Here is a 20,701-nt window from a genome sequence, read left to right as displayed (position 1 = left end):
AATTTGTTATCTTTACTTGGGAAAGCATCTATGCAATGTTTTAGTGAGTTCGTTAGCAGCTTCAAATCGGTAAGTAAAATTTTGCTGAGTACTGTATGTTACTGTGCACCTGGGATATTTAGGGTAGAACACTTCTTAAAATTAGACTATTTCTGCTTTGCTGTAGGAAGACTGTCTTTCAAATGACTGAACAAGTGTTGATTTCTTTTTTAAACAAAGATGGAAGAGATACATGATACAACATTCTTTGCTAAGAATGTTCAGTTTGTGATTTGCCGTTTGCACTTCACATTAGAGCACTGGTTCAGTTTTTCTTATAAAAAGTGGATTTTTTTTTTTTAATCCTGTTTTTAATACTGGAGTGGATCAAAGATGAGTATCTGTAGAATTTGATAATGAAAACTTTCCACTTGGCTGCCCTTCTTCTTCTGGCCAGTTTCTTCACTCACATCCTAACTTGGAGCAGTTGCTAGCTGGTCTGTTAATTGATCAACAGTAACTTTTGTGTAAATGTGTTGTCGTTTTTCTCCAGGCAATCAATTGATCTGCTTCGATGCATTTCAAATCAGACAAATTGTATGTGTTACTTAACTTACTGATAACTGAGCCACATGAAATTTAAGTGAAGGCATCATCCTTTTCATATCACTGAACTGTGTGATATAACCTATTTCTGTATGCTACTGATGGTGACGGAATGTGAGACTTGTCCGCTGGGTTGGTCTTGACAGTGGAACATTCCCAAAGTATCTGATTTTCTAGTCTTGTGACTATTTGCTAGGAAGAGTACAGTAATTTCACAATTACAAGCCGCACCTGATTATAAGCTGCATGTCTGGGTGTTGGCAACCTTTAGGTCTTTGTCCATGTATAAGCTGCACCGGAATATAAGCCGCATTTTCGTTCGCAGGGAGGACTCGCATACAGCAAAGTAACAAATTAGTAACGGAATCGTGGGATTGCTCGCCCTGGCCCGGCGCTGCCCTGCGGTGCCGGCGGGAGGGAGGCACAGAGCCGTCCTTCACCCACAGCGGGAGGGGGAGGGAGGCACGGAGCCCCCGCCTTCCCCTCGGGCCACAGGGCCAGCAGGAGGGAGCCCCCTCCTCGCCCTCCGAGCTGCCGGCACAGAGCCCACCTCCACCTGCCGCGCAACAGAGTAACCAATTTGTAACAATTGCACAATCCCAGGTTTTACTGGCAGGTGCTCTGCTCAGCACCTCGGCTTGCACTTCCAGGTTTGGAAATTTCAGAGCTTTTTCATATATTGGCCGCTCCTGAGTGTAAGCCGCATTTCCAGGTTGAGGGCAAAATTTTAGTCAAAATGGTGTGGCTTATAATCGTGAAATTGTATTTCATAGCCCTTATGCCAACAAGCTATCTTGTTTGTATATCAAGAGACTAATTTTGATGTAAAATCTTTGCTCTTGTTTCTTTTCTGAATATTTGGTTTGAATATCACCTACAGCTTTCTCTATTGGATTATACATTATATATGTATATATGTTTATACAAACTCATAAATTGTAATTTTTACTATTCTGCAGCTTGATAGAGGAGGAGTGAGAATATGTAATTCTTCTGCTCATTCTCTGTCAGCATATTTAGATTTCTTAATGGCTATCACACTTACCAGGTCTTTGTTTCTACAAACTATTCATACAGTACCTACAGCATGCAGGAGTGCGTTGTTTATTTAATTTTTAAGCTACGATATTTTTTACTTCTTTAAAGGATTGGTTCTGAGCTAATTTTTTATTATATACATTACCTTTTATACAGGTCATGTACCTGTTATTTGTCAATTTGATTGTAATATTAAATTTGTATATTCAGGTGTAATTATTTATATTTTGTTTTTATTGGAGTACTGGAGAAAGGGAACTCAAAGCAGAAGAGCTATATATTATAAACAATTATCAGCAGTTGTAACCTGTGACTTAGATGTGCTGCTTTTTGTACGTAGTCTTTATATTGTCTAAGGCATATTTTTGAAAGCACTAAAGCTAACAATTCAGTAAATTATTTTGCCTGGAAAATTATTTTGCCTGACATTTTCTAATACAATAGGAAATCAGGTGAAGGTCCCAAGGTGTGGAATTTTTTGTTTTGTTTTGTTTTTTTGTTTAGTTGGTTTTCTTGTTTGTTTCTTCTTTACATGATCCTTACCAAGGAGGTAAGGGCTGATTACCTATAAATCTCATAAACTGACAGTTTAAGTTGTCCATTATGCTGTGTTTTTTGAGTTTTGGTTCTTTGCTAAAATGTAGCTTCTTACAGAGCATTCTTGGTATTTGTTGAAGTGTTGTTATGTTTGTGTTAGGGAATATGGTGACTCAGAGCAATTTGAAATATTAATAGTAATGACTCTGCCATTATTGTTGAAGGTGCAGGGTGCTCTCTGGATGGGAACAAAATGTCTAGTCAGTCCTGCTTTTTATGCCTCTCAGGTATTGCTTCAGTCAGTAAATTAAATACTCTGAAATGATTTAGGTAGATGTTAAGGGACCTATCCCTCTACAGACTCTTCCAAAAACAGGCTAAACTGGGTATAAGATTTTTATTCTGCTGGTCTGCTAATGAGGATGCAGTGTAATAGCTAGATGGACGGCAAATATAAACATGAAGGGGCTGGTGGCTGACTGTGTTCATATTGAACTTCTGGGTGCTGTAATAGCAGACTCCTCGTGCCACCTGCCCCAAAACTGATGACAGACTTCTAGCCTCAGACCTCTTCCGTTGCAGCTTGGAGCGACTTCTGACAGCTCTTAGGTGCAGCAGATGATAGCCTGTACTGTTTTAATTTGCATGGCCTGCCAAAAATAACTTCAGAGTATGCCTTGTAAAATTTTTGTTTGTTTTCAGGAAGATTAGTGGGTAACTTGTCTTGTCCCTGGAGAACAAACAATGCTGGTCAGTTTCTAAATGTTTCTAAACTGGGATTCTTGTCCCCTCTTTTGTGAAAATTTTTAGGGTTGCATGTCAGTATGTTGAGTTTGTGTTCTGAGGCCATTAAATTCTCCCTGACTTCTGTGATTTTCAAAGGCCTTTAAAAACTTTGGCATTATGTCTTTGTTTAAGTCACCCACTTGTCACACTCAGAAGTGGTGAATTTAGAATTTATGGTGAAACAGCAACATTTTTCTTCCTCCTTTTGTAGCAACTGACACAGTTAAATTCCCATATTTGTAGAAATTGTTAATTCTTTTATATATTTGGAAATAATGGACTTTGGGTTATAATGCATTTAAAAAATATTTCTAAAATTTTCCCAGTATTGCACCTTAATTAAAATTATTTTGTTTGAATGCTTTTCTACATCTCTTCTAGTATTTTTATAGTGAGTAGCTGTGGTTCCTTGCATCTGTTTATGGAAAATTTTTCTTGATTAAAGTTGGGTTTGTTTTGTTTTTGTTTTTTTTCTGCTACAAATGCCAGCTGGGAAGAAGCTGTGAGAAAGAGTGTGTCCTACAAGTCAGAGCCATTAGAAGGAAAAACAAAAGTAACTGAGAAGAGAATTGGAAAGAATCTGAAAAAAAACCCCTAGTACTTAATACAAAATATTTTCAAAAACATGAAGATGTATTTCTTCTAGGGGGTAAAAAGGGGGGTTTTTTAAATGATTTTTTTTTCCATTTCAGTTTTACCCATTCATTTAGTTTTATACATTCATCAGTTGAAAAGTAGATACAAACTGGGGCACATTCCATTCCTGATGCTGTAAAGCTTAGGACATCTATCCATTTAAAGTATTTTAATAAAATAAATTATATTCTTTGTTCTAATAAGTGAAGAGTTTCTAGATTTATCTCAACTCTTTATCTGCAACACCTGACTTACTGTAAGGTAAAAGATTTATTTTGGTGATTGTTTTTTGCTGTCTTGGTTCTTAGGCAGACTTAAATTTTTCAGTGTTCCTAGACTACTGTTGGTTGTAAATTAGAGTACAGCCTGGTTTGTTTGATTTGGCATAATTCTGTGAAAACAATTTTTTTAAAAATACTTTTGAACATGAAATAGTTGTGATTTGTGCTGTCTGCAAGTGATGTGTCTTATCGGTGAATTCTTGATCTGTCAAGAGGAGCTTGCAATACACACTAATCATATGTTAGAGAGGCAACATTGTGAAATGATAAATGAGGAAGACAACTGGTTTTGTGACTAATTATTCAGTGTCTCAGCAAGCAGTCTTTTTTTTTTTTTTTTTTTGTCTGCCTGTTTCACATTGCTTTAAGAGTTTCCTGTGAGTGTACCTGGGTGATAAAAGCCTGCAATATAGATAATTTTGTCTTCAAGTTGCAACTGAAATGCTTTGGCATAGTATTTAGTGACAAGGGTTTATACTTCTGTGTTCATTATTCTTTTAGAATTTTACTGTCTCTGTGTGATTGCTCTTAGCATTTTAAAAAAGAGGGTTCTACCAAAATAAATGAATAATAAGAGAAGGCTGGCAGGCAGTGGAGATGAATGCATATGTGAGGCTATACCTTTGGTACAGGATGTTGAAGTTCCTACTAAAAGTAGTGCTGGAAAAGAAAAGGATAAGGGGGCTTAATGCTGTTTTGAGACACTTCCATTTTGTTTGGGTGGGTTTGTATTTCCTGGATAATTGCTTCTTTTCAGAGCAAAACCAGTAGAACTGAGTGACAGTGTAGCTAGGAACACAGCTGGATAAGTGAAGAAGCTGATACCACTAGAGCTTCATTTGATAAGTGTATCTGAATGTGTAGTTTTTGCTAGGTAATAGTGGGTATGTTATGCTAGGTAATACTGGGTGTGCAGTGTCGTCTATTCACGTGGAAATAAGTCAGCTATGGTGCTTTTTTATGGATTCTCAGATATGCTGAAGTTGGGCACTCCTGCATGAAATATGGCTGGTTTATGTCCTATAATAAAATACATAGATAAACCTCTCTGTAATCTTTGTATGTTTTGGCATTTAAAATATTTGTACAAGGGGGAAAAAGTCTCCCATTGGCAGTTGGATGTAATACCTATGGAGACATTCAGAATTCCAAGTCCTCCCATGATAGTTGAGATTTCTAGTCCAATTTTTTTGATAGAATTGTTAAGAGCTGGATTGAGAGCAAACACAATTTTGCTTCTCTGGAATATGAATCTTGATATAGAATTAAACAATGATTGTAATAATAGGACAGAAAAAAGAGCCATCTAGAAATGCAAGGCTACTTAGGGGAAGGGGGAGCATAGAGAGGGAGAACAACCATACTGTGTTTGATCACTTTGCTTTAGAGCCTTCCACAGCATAGTTTTATAACTTATAAGCAGACAAATCTTTTTGTGGGGTGGGCAGGGAGGAGAGTGGAAACTATTGAATAATTTACCTTAAAGTACAGTCATCTCTAAGGAGTTTTGCATGTTGTACACAGACCTCATTTTAAAGACTGAAAGTAAACTTGACTGAAAAGTGCGCTATAGTGAAAACAGGTGCTCAGGGACTCTTTAAACTGATTATACTTAGCTTGGGTACTGACATGTCCTACAAAGGATAACTTCTAGTTTTTATGTAAAGAAATATGAATTTATTAGTCATTTGCAGAGCTTTCTTCTGGTACCTTGTGATAATGTGTATTTTATATGGTGCAGTGGTAGTTTCTTCTTTCATTAGTGATGTATGAGGACCTCATATATATATGACAATAATTTCATCAGTCTCTGTTCAGTCTTCTGAGACTGTTACTTGTTCTTAGGAAATCTGCAAGCATCTGAAACAAGCTTCAGTAACAGTGAATATCTAATATGCCTGATAGTTTTTCTTGTTTGGCTATTTCATCTGTCTTCAGGGAAGCATTATTTTGCTACTTAAAACTTAACATGCTTCACCTTTTGACAAAGTGTTAATGGGTAATAGTATAATAACCATCAGATTACCGGTAACTTTCAGTTACAACTGATTTAAACACGAGCTAATGAACAGCCCAGATGGATTGGTTTTGTTTTTATTTCTGATCTTAAATCTGTCCATGCCTTCTAATTTTAGCAGCTTTGAGCTTGTATACAATTTCCTTAAATGTAAATTCTGAATTATAAATGATGTTGAACTGTTTGTTCTTTAAATCAAAAACAAATTCAAATACATTTCTCTTGAGCTGTGTGCTGTGTCAGCTATAATAATGAATGATCCTCAGCAATAAAGTTCCAATTTTGGAGAAACGGAATCTACAAAGGGCACATCAAGTACTCTTGGTGTGTGAACTATAGATCATTAATTCAATTAACTGTAATTTATCCTATCAAAGTGGTGTTGGGTTTTCTATTTGTTACTTCCTTTACTGCAGACTGTGATCTTGTTTTTAAATATATCAGACTAGGTTCAGGTAATTTTGAGGTTGTGTGGAGTGAGAGAATTGTAGACAGTAGAAGTAAGAAACAACTGTGACAGTAAGCAGCATAATAAATTAACCTGACTTTGGGTAAATGGGTGCATGTGTATACCTGTGCTACCTACATAAGAAATTCAATGCATGATGAAGACATACATAGGATAACAGAGTGAAATAACAGAAAATCTGAAAGAAAATGTTGATTCTTACTACAAAAGTGATCTTGGTTTTATTTTCAAGATTTGAGTAGTCATAAAATCAGAGAATGCGTTGAAATTATTGAAAGGGACATTAAAGACATTTAGTTCCAACCTCTGCTGTGGGCAGGGATACCTTCCACCTTCCACTAGGGTGCTGAAAGCCCCATCCAGGCCTCAAATGCTTCCAGGGATGAGGATGAGGTGTCCAGAACTTCTCTGGGCAGCCTGAATAATCTCACCTAACATCTGGCCTAAAGCTACCCTCTTTCAGTGTGAAGCCATTCCCCCTTGCCCTGACACTATCTGCCCCTGTAAAAAGTAGTGGTTTTGTTTGGGGTTTTTTAAGCCGTCTTTAACTGCCAGAAAGCCTCAATAAGGTCTCCCCTGATCCTTGGTTTCTCTGGGCTGAGCAACCCAGCTCTCTCAACCTGTCTTAACAGGAAAGGTGCTCCAGCCCTCTGATGACCTTTGTGTCCCTCCTTTGGACCCATTCTAACAGATTTGTGTCTTTCTTGTGCTGAGAACCCCAGGCTTTGGTATGCTGCTCAAGTGGGTTGTTACCAGAGCAGAGTAGAGGGGCAGAATGCCCTCCCCTTGACCTGCTCGCCCACTCTGCTTGTGATGCACGCCAGGATGTGGTTGACCTTCTGGGCTGCAAGCATGCATTTCTTGATTCAAATCTGATAAATTCTTTATTGTACGCATATATTTACTCTTTAAATGTGTTTGTTCAGGGCAGCTAGTCATTGCAAAATGAGATGTAGTCTTGTATGTCAATCTTCCTTTGCATGGAAAAATGTATTGCGTAGGGAGGTAACTTCTATCCTTGCCTATTGATGACACATTGCATCTTTCCACTTGTCTCTTCAGATGTATGAAATTTGCAAATTATGTTTAATACAAATTTTTTAAAACCAAATATTGGACCTTAGATGATGTTATACTTAAAGGAAAGCAAAAGGAAAGATTGTACAGAAACAATGTTCAGCACAGAAATGTCATTAGGTTATCAGCCAAAAAAACTATCCTTACTGTTGCAAAATTCCTGATATTGCTACGATATATACCATAACCTCTGAGAGTTACTCAAATGTTGACTTGATTTCTCTTTCCATGTAGAGTTAGTTTCTTAAGAGTAGTTTGAAAAATCAGAGGTATTTCATAAAAGGAATTTACTTGTAGATTGTTTTGGTGTACTTTTTCATAAATTCTCAAATCTTCTCATTCTGGTCCATTTAAATAATGTCAATTATGTACAGTGTTCTATTAGAAGTCTCATTTGTTGATTTGGATGGGTTCCTTGGGCATGGTATTGGGAGGTATGATAATGGAGAGAGATTAATGGGGTGGTCCCAGTTTTGATACGGGAAGGAAAGGAAAATGTGTGCATAAAACTCAGGGGAAAGGTGAAACTGTGGGAGATTGGTAGAGTGACTTTTCTTTCCTATTAAGAAACTGCATAGTAAAAATAGAAAAAACTACTATATCCATTCTATGTTTCAGTCACATAGTTGGCTGAGATGAAGTTAGGACAGAATTTAAGTTTAGCCTTATTTTTCTGCGTTATAGAGAAAAAACAGTGACTGATCCATACAGAATAGCATGAAAAATTCAGACCATGGTCCTCTCTGATAGAGTATTTAAATGTTACTATTGGCATGTCTTCAGTAACGTTAGGTATTACTACAGGTGGTATTTTCAGTCTTATATTCCATTAGTAATCTAATTCTTGTGCACTATCAAATTTTTTTTCCAAAATGTTTAATTGGTATTTGAGAATGGAATTTGGAGACTGGGATTTTGAAACTTAATATTTGTGTTAGGCTTTTGTTCCAGTTCCATAGCAAATAGAACTTTATTTGGATATTCTAGACTTACTTCCTCTTTCTTGGATAATAGCTCTTTGTGGAGAATATGGTGATATTCATTCTAGTGCCAAACAAGAGTGATTTTATCACCTTATCTTGTACAGAGTTACGCTAATTTTTGTAAGGTATACTATGTGAGAATTTGGAAAGGTAATGGAACACACGAAGTAGATTCTAGATACCAAAGGCACGGTAATTCTGTAGTCTCTGAGGAATATCAGTTGATACTGCCTTCTGAATATAAACAAAGCCTTCCCTTTGAGGAATATTTTGTTCCACTCATGAATTCTCAGTGTATTAAGCTTTAAACAAATATAAATATATTTGTAGCGTTTGTTCCAGACTGAGATAGTGTTTTAGGAGAAAGTTCTTTTGGGCCTGTAGTTTGATTTTTGTTTTGTATTATTTCATTTGTAGAAGATAGAATGCAGGGTTGCAGTGGCACAGCAACTGCTCATAACTTGTAGATGCAAAGGAGTTATTTGAGTCTTTTGGAAAGGCATTCCTTTTGCTATGTTTACAATGCTGAGTCATTTTTGCATATTATAATAAAATCTCTAGTACTCACTACGATCAATTCAAAAGATCAAATTAAAAAGGATTTTTAGAAAAGGTCATAGTTATATAACATAGAAATATTTTTCTCTGTCAGCATAATAGCTCAAGTGTGATAGTAGCGTTTTAAATACCTTGTAAGAGTGTTGTGCTGTATTAACTTGAATAACATATGTAAAATTATAGAGTATAGAGATAAATTCAAGTTTGCAAATTGGATGTGTTTTGAACTGTGATTATTTGTACCCATGGTATCCTTTCTTGTGTACAGTGTTAAACTATATCAATATTTTGAAAAACACTGCTTGATAAAAGAACTAACATTGTTAATACCACATTTGTGATGCTGAGTCAGTAAGTTAGGTGCTAAAGATTATCAAGCAGTTTAGGTATCGTTTGGCATACGTTTTGTGACATGAAACATGAAGAATTTAGTGAGTTCCAACAATTCTTTTTCAAACCTCACAAATATATATTCTTCCTTACACAGATTAGCATGTTCTCTTTCAGTAGTTTCTGTCATGAAAAGTGTCATGCACTTAATCAGGCCATTCAACTTTGAGGTTGGTCTCTCCTGTCTGAATGTAGATGTATGCACTGTAAACAACTATCAAACCTGCATGTGTAGAGTCAACAGAGGGAAATAGGTACTTCTGTGTTCATAAATTCAATGTGTAAAACCACTCTATTAAATAGAGAATGCCTTTTTTCTCCTCATTTGAATTGCAGGGGATTCCGCTTGGCTGGTCCAAAGTTAAGCTGTGTAATAAGTGAAGACATTCCTGCTCAGGGTCTCTGGGGAGGCTGTTGATTCTTTGCCTGAAAGATGGGAGAAACTGTGTCTCTCACCTTGTGTTTGGAGTACAATAACAGCTTGCATACTCAGCCTGCAGTTTCACTATTTTCATTTTTTTGTATTGTACTAAGAGTTTTTGTAAGTTTCCACCATAAATTGGAACAGGCCAAGAATAATGGCATTTCTTTCAAAGCATATTCTTACTGTGTCTTTTAATGTCCAGCCATGAAGAAGACAGTATGACTATGTGATGCTTTGTGGTAATCTGTCTTTGAAAGCAGAAGTTTTACTCCAGTTTTCAAAAATACCAGTCCTAAGGTTTTAAGATATAATGTGAAGACTGAACTTTCTGATGCTTTGAGGTCTTTACTACTCAATGGTCAGGCTTTGTCTTCAGTGGAAATGTCCAGAGATTCTGTTTGTTTTGGTTTTATGTATGCTGAGCTAGGTCTAGGTCAGTTTAAAATTTAAAAATTAAATTGAAAAGTTTGATTAAAAAAAAAAAAAGGAAAAGTAGCTGTTGGCCATCACTGAACTTTGATTTAATTGTGCTTTCTGAATATTAGTGTATCAGGTTTTCAACCTGGCCTTTCCAGCTTTCTCAGTTGTGCTGGTATGTGTGTGCTCAAGTGTGTTTCTGGGCTAGTGCCTTCTGTGTTTAATTGTGTGGTAACACAGAAAATTGCAGGGAATAGGTAATCCAGGAACAGTTTTCTTTTAGTTGCCTATTTACCCATTTACCTGAAATACAAGAGAACGAGAATGTCCTGAGTGCACTTAAATTACAGTAATTTCACGATTATAAGCCGCACTGAGTATAAGCCGCACTTCCGGGTGCCAGCAACTTTTCGTTCTTTGTCCATACATAAGCCGCACCTGATTATAAGCCTCACGTTACAATACAGAGTGTGATAAAAGGTATCTATTCTATCGCCATCTGTTGAGGGTAGGGGCAGTGATCCTTATCTCAAAGGCAGATATTCTGCTAATGGGCCATCCACTGAAACCAGGCAGGGCATTGTTCTTTATCTTTTCACAACCCACCCTTCCTCCAGAGAGTCATTTTCTGCTAATGGCCCATTGAGTCCCACTGTGTGACTGATAAAATTACTGCATCCCATTGGAAGTTGCTCTAGCCAGGGGGAAGAGCCCAACATTTCTTACCAAGATAAAACAGAGGTTTGGGGACACTAAGGGGGACCCTTCTCCACTGGACTCCAGAGGAAAACCAGATTTCTCCACATCACCGCTGGACCTCCAGAGGGAAACTGCACCTTGTACAGGAGCACTGCTCCAACTGAATCACATCTGTCACTGCAGGAGGATGCAGCCACCATTTAATGGGACTGCTACCAACACCCTGCCTGACGGGGTGTCAGGTTGTAGTCCGACTTTGTCAGGGTTTGGGGTTTGTTTCTTTGTAGTACTGTATTTCTATTTTCATTTCCTTAGAAAAGAACTGTTATTCCTAATTCCCATATTTTTGCCTGAAAGCCCTTTGATTTCAAAATTATAATAATTTGGAGGGAGGGGGTTTACGTTATCCATTTCAAAGAGAAGCTCCTGCCTTTCTCAGCAGACACCTGTCCTCCAAACTAAAACAGCAACTTTTTGTTCTTTGTCCATATATAAGCCACACCTGATTATAAGCTGCACTTCGGGTTCGGACCAAAATTTTAGTCAAAATGGTGCGGCTTATAATCGTGAAATTAAGTGAAAGTCTTACCTGTCTTCAACCAGAAGCTCTTACACATAATTTCAGTCTTATACTTTGCAATCATTGTAGTAGATATTAAGTTATAAATAGACAGTCTGTTTGAAAGGTTTTTAAAAATACAGGTTTTGGGCATTGTGTGGAATACCTCCTCTTGATTTGTGTCTGATTCAGCAGTGCCTTCAGTGAATATGGAAGTGAAATGTAATTTATAAGAGGTAATAGTTCCTGAAAGGCTTCTGTCCAGCACTGGTGAAGGAGGAAATCGGTCAAGTACAAACAATGTGGCTTTTATTACATTGGGTCAGCAATAATAAACCTTTGTACTTCACAAGACTTTTTTGTTTGCTTTTTAAAAGGACACTATCAAGGGTATTAAACCTCATGCTTTCTTTGTATTAACTGACTTGCAGCAAGTAACTGTTTCGGAAAAGCTGAGTTTCAGGACAGACCAAAAAGTGATGATTATGTAAAATCATACAAGTATGTAGACACGTATTTCTGGGTTGAAAAGAAAGGTTTCTAATCAAATACCTACTAAGTACCCCTATTTAGACTTACCTAGTTCAGAGGGAGCTGATGTTAAAAGTTTGGTCTGTGCTGTTGCATGGATTTGATTTTTATTCTGTCTAGCATTAGCTTAGTTGGAACTATGTTCCTCTAAGCCTTTTATGGATTATTTATTGGTGTTTTCTTCTTAGTCATCAAAATTTTATTTTTATTTATTTTTCTGAGATGAGAACATGAGTTTTGAGCCGTGTTTTGTAGTTGTTTGGCTGGCCAGTTTTATTTTAAGGTTTTCTTCTTTCTTTGAGTGTAATTGTAAGCTTTGTGTGTATAATTGTTTGATGGTGATATATGCAAACTCATAAGTTCATCTGTGGCAACTGACAGAGCAAAAGATCTTGGAACAATATTTCAAGTAACTGAAAATTTGTGTATCTTCTACAGGGTGCTGATTTAAACTTTGAAGACCTTAATGTCTGTTTCTTTTAGTTGAAGTTACCTGAAAAGGATTTCAGTCTGCTGAAACTTGTTATTGCTGTGACATGGCAACTTGTTTAGCTTTGATTGTTTTATTTTGTTGTCCTCATGCTGAATTTGAGTAAAACAACCAACCAAACCACTTCTGTAAATACTTCCTGTCACGAGGGAAACTGAAGGTGAAGATTGAAGTGCTGATAAATTATGAGAGAGCACTTTACTGTCCTCTTGGGTAAAAATTTGATTATGAGAATGAAACTTAAAAACAGAGGGTTTGGTTTTTTTCCAATATGAGATGTCCCTACTTTGTGGTTTTGTTTCCTCCTTACCTTTTTTGGAAGGAGGGAAAAAATCACTGAGAAACACTTCTTATTAACTGAACAGAATAAATGGAAAATGGTGTGTTAATGATTTACTGGAATTGATTCTTTTTGTACTTCTGCTGAGTTATTCATCCTCATATTAAATTAGAAGCCTTTTGGCTTTGACTGTTTCTGGGACATCCATTTCCAAATACTGAGCATAGTACTAATCCCAGCTCAAGAAGCAGGACCTTTATATTCATAACTCACCTATTCAGTGACACCACATCAAAGTGTATCTGAAGGGAGATGAGGATTCATCACTTTGGATTGTATTGGAAAATGTTTCTGTAATTTCATTTTTTATTACTTTTTTTAAACAATGAACAAGATTTGTAGACTAAAATTTGGGGTTTCATGATGCTCTCATGGTACTTTACTTGCCTTGTTGGTTTTTCTTCTTGCTGGAATATGGGTTACTTTGTATCCCATTTTGTTTGTGGTAGGTGGAAGTGTAACACACTTGAATTAAATGCACTTGGCCTAAATGTCCATTTGTGTTAGGTTTCATTTTTTGGAAGTTGTTTCATAGTGGGCTTAAACACTTAATTAAAGCCATTAGAAAAGATTTATTTTGAACACATGCTTATTTAAAAAGAGTTGTGAATTGCTCAAAACTTGATGGGAATTTAAAGCATCAGTTAATGTGCAGAAGGCTAGGTGTGGGGTTCGCTTGCCTGGCTTTTGTTGTTTGAAAACTTATTTGGAAGGAAACCAATAGGTTAAAAATTCTTCCCTTTAATATTTACATTCCAAGAAGTAGTTCATGTGCTTATTTTAACCTCTCCCTACCCAAAAGAACCAGTTCTGTGAATAGGATTTGAATGTTACAACTTTTTAAATTCCGAAAAAAGGTCTGTCTTGTATCATTTACAATTTACAGATTCTTCTCCAGCTGTTAAAATGTGACACTTTTTGATAATGCTTTAATTACCTGAAGTTCTCATCAGATGGAGGAGAGAATTTAATGCTTTCTAGTGTTTTAGCTTGGCAAGTGTTGCTAGCCAGACAGGTACCTGATTCTTAGCTTAAATATACTTGTCTTTTAAAACATGTTAACTTTAAAAAGTTTTTTTAAAATTATGTTAATACAGATTGATAAGGTTCACTTCTAGCAAGTGTTTGGTATAATTTAAAATAAGCTATTTTAACAGGCCTTAATTTAGTTCAGCAAGTAGTATAAAAATTAGTTTCTAGGTGAAAAAGGAGTTAATCTTTAAAGGTATCTATTTTAGCTGTTTTTTTTATTTTAAAAACCCAGTTTTTAAGTTTTGATCTATCTGTACTTCAAGTGTAATATTTAAATAGATAGAAGTCGGAGTAATAATGATTTTGCAATGTCCTAGTTTCAATATAGTGGAAAAGCTTTATTGCCCACTCATCTGTTCAGATTTTGTTTATCAATGTGTCACAAATAGCAGGTTGTGCAAGACATGGAAAGAGTAGTAAAAATGGCATTGAAGAACCGAGTAGGGAAATACCAGTTTTATAAGAATTGTTCTGAGGATTGTGGATATTAAAATTTTTGAGAAGAGAGATGCATTAAAATCAGTACTCTAAGAGGTGTTTAGAAATTGAGAGGATTTATGGCTATCATATTGTTAAGTGATCTGGTTACTTTCTGATTTCATTTATTTATTGGTCCCTAGTATTTCAAAATAAATTTAAAAAGAAAGAATAGAGAGACAGAAGAAACTTTCAAGAATTCTGCTTGTTTTGCTTAAGGACACCCTGATATTTACAATATTTTTGTAGAGAGACAATTTTTGAGAAAAAAAAATCAAAAACCTGAAATTACAGAGGAACTTGCATCATTGATTTTCAATTGATTGGCACTTTCTGGAAATCAGAAATGAAACTTGACTGATGGGTGTTAATTAGCCTGGTGATTCCCACATCCTTAGTTCTTAACAATTGCAGTTCAATAATATTTAAATGGGTGGGTCAGCAACAAGGGTTGTTTGCACAACTTCTTGGTATTTTCTGGCATATTGAATCTTGTGTAAAATTGAAAAGAGACTAACTGAATTCTCTGTGATTAAATGTAATTTTAGTGATGTGCTGTTATAGGTTCTTTCTATAGTAAGAAGAGACCTAAAAATTGCCAGGTCTTTGGGATCTTTGGAAATTTTTTACAGCATCCCCTGAGAGTCAGAAGTTCAGCTGTACTTTGAATGTTCATTGCTACTTACTTTTTAAGTTCAACTGAGCTGGGGTAAATAATTAATGATACTGAGCTTTCAGTTGGTTTGACAAAGGGTGCGGCTATCATCCAAAACAGAAGAGAAAACCACTGGTATGCCAGTGCCAATAAAATTCTAGAACAGGTGATCCAGTGATCTTACCTGGATTATAATGGGCATGGTTCTTGCTGTGTACTATCTTACATTATTGCTAAGTGGAAAGACATTTTCTCTCTTCATGGGGTTCTTGGTGGAAATGTAATCACAGCACAGTGGATGAATAAGAATCATCACAGAAGGAAGGTCCTCTGGCAGAGCTGTCCCTGGGGAACACTATGCACACATCTCTGTTTTCTCTGCTGTTAGGATCTTAATCAGACTGTCTCTGATTTCAATGCATATTGTTGAAGGATAGAAAAAAGCTTTGCAAAAATGTGATCAGACATTTATTTGGTTTATTCAGCAGTATGAGATGCGCAGTTCTAGACAAAAAAAAAAGGCATCCTATAAAACGTCCTCTAACTTTTGTTACTTCTCTGACATGATTTTCAGTGGATCAGTAGATCTGAACCCTCTAGAGTAATGCAGATCTGTAAAAGCAGTGATCTAAGATTTACAGTCAACAATCTACAGCTGGCTTGCAGAACAGTGAAGACACTGAATTTGGCATTTTCAGTGACATTGGTCTATGGGTTGACACATTAATAAAAATCTTAACTACACTACTATGGTGTTGAAAATCATCATCCTCATTTTGTGCCTCATTCTCTTCATGTGCCAATCTCATCTTTTGTTGTAGAAGCCTAAAGTTTCTTGTGCCTTGTGGTTTCCCTAAATCTTTTTCCCAAGTGTCAATCTTCTGGTTACCAGTCTGTTTGGGGCAGGCTGGTTTTCCTTTGCTGTGCCACTTCTCCACTTTTTCAAGAATTACTGTCAACCCCCATTTCCTAGTCTAGGCTGTTGATGTTCCATCCTGGAATAAGTCAATGATTAAATCTCAGACAAATGTTGACATTCATTAGTGAGTTCGCAATCTCATACAATTCACTTAGTTCATCTCTGATGTTTAACAAAGTCTGTTGTGCTTGTGGTTATCAGTAAAGACTAATATGTGTCACAGTAGGAAATGTTTCTTCTAACTGTAAATAAAAGGGAATGCTTCTGATGATTTTTGTAGGCATCTGTTGAAGTCAGGGACAACCCTTCTGGGAGTCAGAAAGCAGCCCTTAGGGTCATAGAGCTCACATGACCTAGTTTATTCTTCATTAAAACAGATGGTATCTATCTGAGCAAGGCAAACTTGGTTTTAAGAAAGAGCTGGGGATTAAAAGGATGGGAAACAGCTGGGTCTAATTAATTGGAGCAAATAAAGAGGCAGTCTAAGCATTAAATTAGTAACCTACATCAATAGCAAAATAGTTACTACATGACTACTCACTCGATTGTTTAAGCTGATCAAAAGTTGCGGGATTGGTTTATCTAGCATCAAAAGCATCTGAAATTGCATCAGAAATGTTCCCACATACTTTATTCTTTTCTGTGCGGCTTCAAAGAGAACAAAATCCTGGAAACTGGCTATGGTATTTTTGCATGGTATTAGGGAATCCGGCTTGCAGGACTGAAAATACCCTACTTGTGTTTGATATGTAGGCCAAGTTGGTCCTCTGCAGATTTTGGCCTCATCTCTTTGTGTTTAACATGAGAAGGTTGCCTAATGGAGAAGATTGCTGGCATTCCTTCAAGCTCTGCTACCACATAAAATTTGCAATGGGATCCAAGAATTTTATTGTTTCTGTTATAAACAGATTGTACTGGATTAGTGGCTAGCATTTTGCATATTTTATTCTGTTTGCCCATTTCGTCCTGAAAATCCTGAATTGTGTTGCAAACAGCTCAGGCACTCTTCTTGCTGTTGTTCCTGGTGGCCAGAGACCTTCACTTACCATATGCCTTAGCAGGGAGAAGGCACCTGTGCAAATAAACTACAAATCTGCCTTCAGACTTTGTAAGAACAGCTGTTTTCTTGAGGCATGATTTTCTCATGTAGGTGCTTTGCTCTGAAACTCTGGTGACATGTACTATAATAAACAGATGGATAGGGATATGTGTGTAGGGAGTGTGTGAAGCCATTGCTCTTCCTTCAGCAGGATAGTACATGTTAGATCCCAGGACTAATCCAGAATGACACGATGTTCTTTGAGTTCTCTTGGTTTGAACCAAATATGAAATAAATCTGAGTAGACTAAAGTGCAAATCCATAAACACTATTTCCCTTCATTCTTACAGACAAGTATAGAATATTTCCATTTAAATGTAATCATAAGGAATATGTACGTATCTGTCACAGGTCGAATTTTGTTGGTGCACACAGCTGAGCTGTGAGGTGATCGGGGAAAAAGTTGAACAGTTCTTTCATAGGGATTAACAGAAATTGTTCATGAGTTAGGTGTGTCCTCACCTGGAGTGGTGCTTTGATGGAAGACTGCTAACTGCCTTTTTTGCTTCCAAAAGCCTTCCCTCAAATTTATGGAGCTGAGCTTTCATCTTGCACAGTGCCACTTAATGCTTCAGGTTTTTAGTTTTCTTTTTATGACTGAATGGAAGAATTTCCATCTAGTCGCAGCACAACAACCTGTTCTCATAAAACAGATTTCCTTGATTATGCTGAACAATCACAATAAGATCATGTTGCAGCCTCCCACCTTGACAGCCATCCTGTTTCTCCCTCCTCCCTATCAATTGCAAGTAAGAACATTTTAAAAATGTTAACAGAAATTGCTAAAAGTATGAACAGGTTTGAAATGAGATTTTGAATTACAGTAGTTTATTTATGCAAAATTTATCTGTTTATTTGAAGACTGGCTAGGTATAAAGCAAAAGAAAAAGCATAGCAATTAATCCCATGGAAGAATGGTGGGTGCGTGGGTACCGCCAGCTAATGCAGGCCTAATGGATCTTCTGAGAAGATTTGATGGGGACAAAATACATATTATGAGAGGAGATGTCTGAAAACAAGTGTTAGATGACTTCTTGGTCTTGGTCTGTATTGTCTTGATTTCCATAGTTGCTTGCAACTGTGCTAAAGATGTTTGAAAATAGACTGCCTGGGATCGGTTCAACTAGGATCAGTTCAACAATAAAACTGGTTAGGGAGGTTCTCTGTTCTCGCCTGTCTGTGTGGTCGTCTGGTTTTCCCAGAGGCTTTGTAGATCAGGGCCCTGCCACTATTCTGGAATAGCCTGCCAAGCTTTGCTGTTCCTGGCAGAGATGTTTTTTAAGGAGGAAGTGTTTCCAAAGTTAGAACTATTGCTAAATAGCAGTTAGAACACTGCTAAATAAATATTGCTGACAGGTTCTTCTTTGAAAATAGATGGAACTTGTGATTTCTATTATTATTGCTGTTATTTCTGACCAATGGTTGTAAAGATAAACTAATAGCTTAAGGAAAAGTAAAGCATTCTAAAATAAGCATTTCTTAAACAAGTAGAACAAGTCCTGAAACATGTAATCACTAGAAATCTAGAGACAATTAGCTATGTGTTCACTTTTGACTTTCCTGTTGGATATGTCTGTGGAAGCACTTCATTCATACAAGTACCAAATGCATGTAAAACCACATTTGCTTATGGGGTTAGTCCCTGAGTCTACATTTGTAAGTTTCAAAAATGAAAGATGGTTTCTAGATTTAGTGTGCCATATGACTATCATTATTCTTCACAGTGGTTTTACTCAGTATTTAAATTTCAGCTCCTAATTCAGAAGTAACCCAAGTTAATTTTGTCTGTGCATGCAGTGCAGTGTAGATGTAAGTAATCAGTATTTAAAGTAGCTTGAACAGATGTCTCTGCTTGGAAGCTTTTGGCCCTTTTTTGATGTTTGTTGGAGTTTTTTATGTTATTTTTTTGGGGGTTTATTTACTACAGAAGCCCATCCCTGAGCAAATAAAGTTATTGCAGGTATAGTCATGTAATGTGATTACATTGTTAAAGGATTTCATTGCATGATAAATTTTCTAGGGTAACCTGATGGTTTACTTTGCTATAGCAGCAGGCTTTTTCTGAGATCTGTATACAGTTTTCATGGTTAAAGAACTGTAACTTGGGACAGGTGGGAATGTAGAACTTCTTTGACAGAATCTTTTGTGCTTGGACAATGGTAATCTTTGATGTGTTTGTATAGTGAGAACTTTTATCTTGAAAACTGGTTTTGAAAGCTGTATTGATAGGGGAACTGCAAATTCCATAAAACTGGATTTCTACTGGAGTTAGTAGTTTTCAGTTTGTAAGATGAGTGCAGTGATTTCACGAATACAAGCCACACTGATTATAAGCCACATATCCGGGTGTTGGCAACATTTCGTTCTTTGTCCATACACAAGCCGCACCCAATTATAAGCCGCTCTGTCATTCACAGCGAGGACCCGCGTGCAACAAGGTTGCCAAATAGCAACAGAATCACGGGATGGCGGGGTTTACTGGCTCGGCTCGGGCCATGCGGGCTCGGCCCGCTCAGGGCTGCCAACGGGCCAGGTGGCTCAGCTTGGTGCTGCCGCTCAGCGGGGCTGCTCGGGGCCGGCCGCCGCTGCTGCTGGGCTCGCTCGGCCCGGCCCAACGCTGCCCCACGGCGGCAGGTGCGCATGGAGCCCCCCCACCCACTCCCACTCCTGTGGCGCTGGTGGGAGGCGGGCATGGAGTCCCCTGCTCCCGTGGCGCCGGTGGGAGGCGGGCATGCAGCCCCCCCCGCCTCTGCCCCAGGCCGCGGGGCCAGCAGGAGGGAGCCCCCGCCTCCCTCCCTGCACTGCCAGCACGGAGCCCACCTCCACCCACCATGCAACAGAGTAACCAATTTGTAACAATCGTGCAATCCTGGGTTTTACTGGCAGGTACTCGGCTTAGCACCTTGGCTGCATTTCTGGGGTTGGAAATTTCAGAAAATTTTTCACATATTAGCCGCTCCTGAGTGTAAGCTGCATTTTCGGGGTGGGATCAAAATTTTAGTCCAAATGGTGCGGCTTATAATCGTGAAATTACTGTATTTTATTTTTTAGTAAATGCTGTATCTTGAACATCAATTTAAATGATTGGAAAGAAAACTGTTAAATAACATAAAAATTGTAACTGAGAATACACATACAGAAAACAAGTATTTCAAACATAAATGGAAGCTACCAGAGGCAAAATTTCCATTGTATTTTCCCATCTCCCCAATAATGCAGTTTTAGAAGTTCATTTGTTAGTTTCTTGCTCCTAGCTAACTCTCAAAACTGTATTTCCTTTCACATGCATACTCCTTTCCCTGTACCTGTTGCACATCTTAGGAAATTATCTTTACTATAAATTGATCATAACTGATCAACACAATCTGAAATTAAGTAACAAACCAGTTCATGATACTGTTACAGGTCTGTTTGCTGCCTCTCCTAGCGTATGTGCAAGGAAGAGGATGCTTGTTAGCTTAAGTAAAAGCTTTTGACTTTTCTGGAGTGAATGACCTTTCACAAGTTAGGCACTTGGTTTGAATGCCAGGTGTCCTTTGTAGTGACACATATTTCTGTCTGAGAACGGGCTTAAAAATATCTGGTGTATTGTTGTAATGGAACCTATGTGGCATTGTTTAATGAGCAGGAGAACAGTAAGCAGCCACCTAAATGAGCTGAAATATGTGTTTGTCTTCAAATGTGTAACACTGTGCTGCACAA

The 20,701-nt window shown here is 37.4% G+C and overlaps 1 protein-coding gene across 2 annotated transcripts in view; it reads left to right on the top strand.

Moving 5' to 3' along the window:
• The window catches only part of PRKX (protein kinase X-linked), a 57,713-nt gene that overhangs the window by 6,386 nt on the left and 30,626 nt on the right, over positions 1 to 20,701 (top strand). The window lies entirely within an intron of this gene.

This window comes from Catharus ustulatus, chromosome 2 (assembly GCF_009819885.2).
Source record: "Catharus ustulatus isolate bCatUst1 chromosome 2, bCatUst1.pri.v2, whole genome shotgun sequence".
In the NCBI taxonomy this organism is placed as follows: Eukaryota; Metazoa; Chordata; class Aves; order Passeriformes; family Turdidae; genus Catharus; species Catharus ustulatus.
This window is presented reverse-complemented; position numbering and strand designations above follow the sequence as displayed.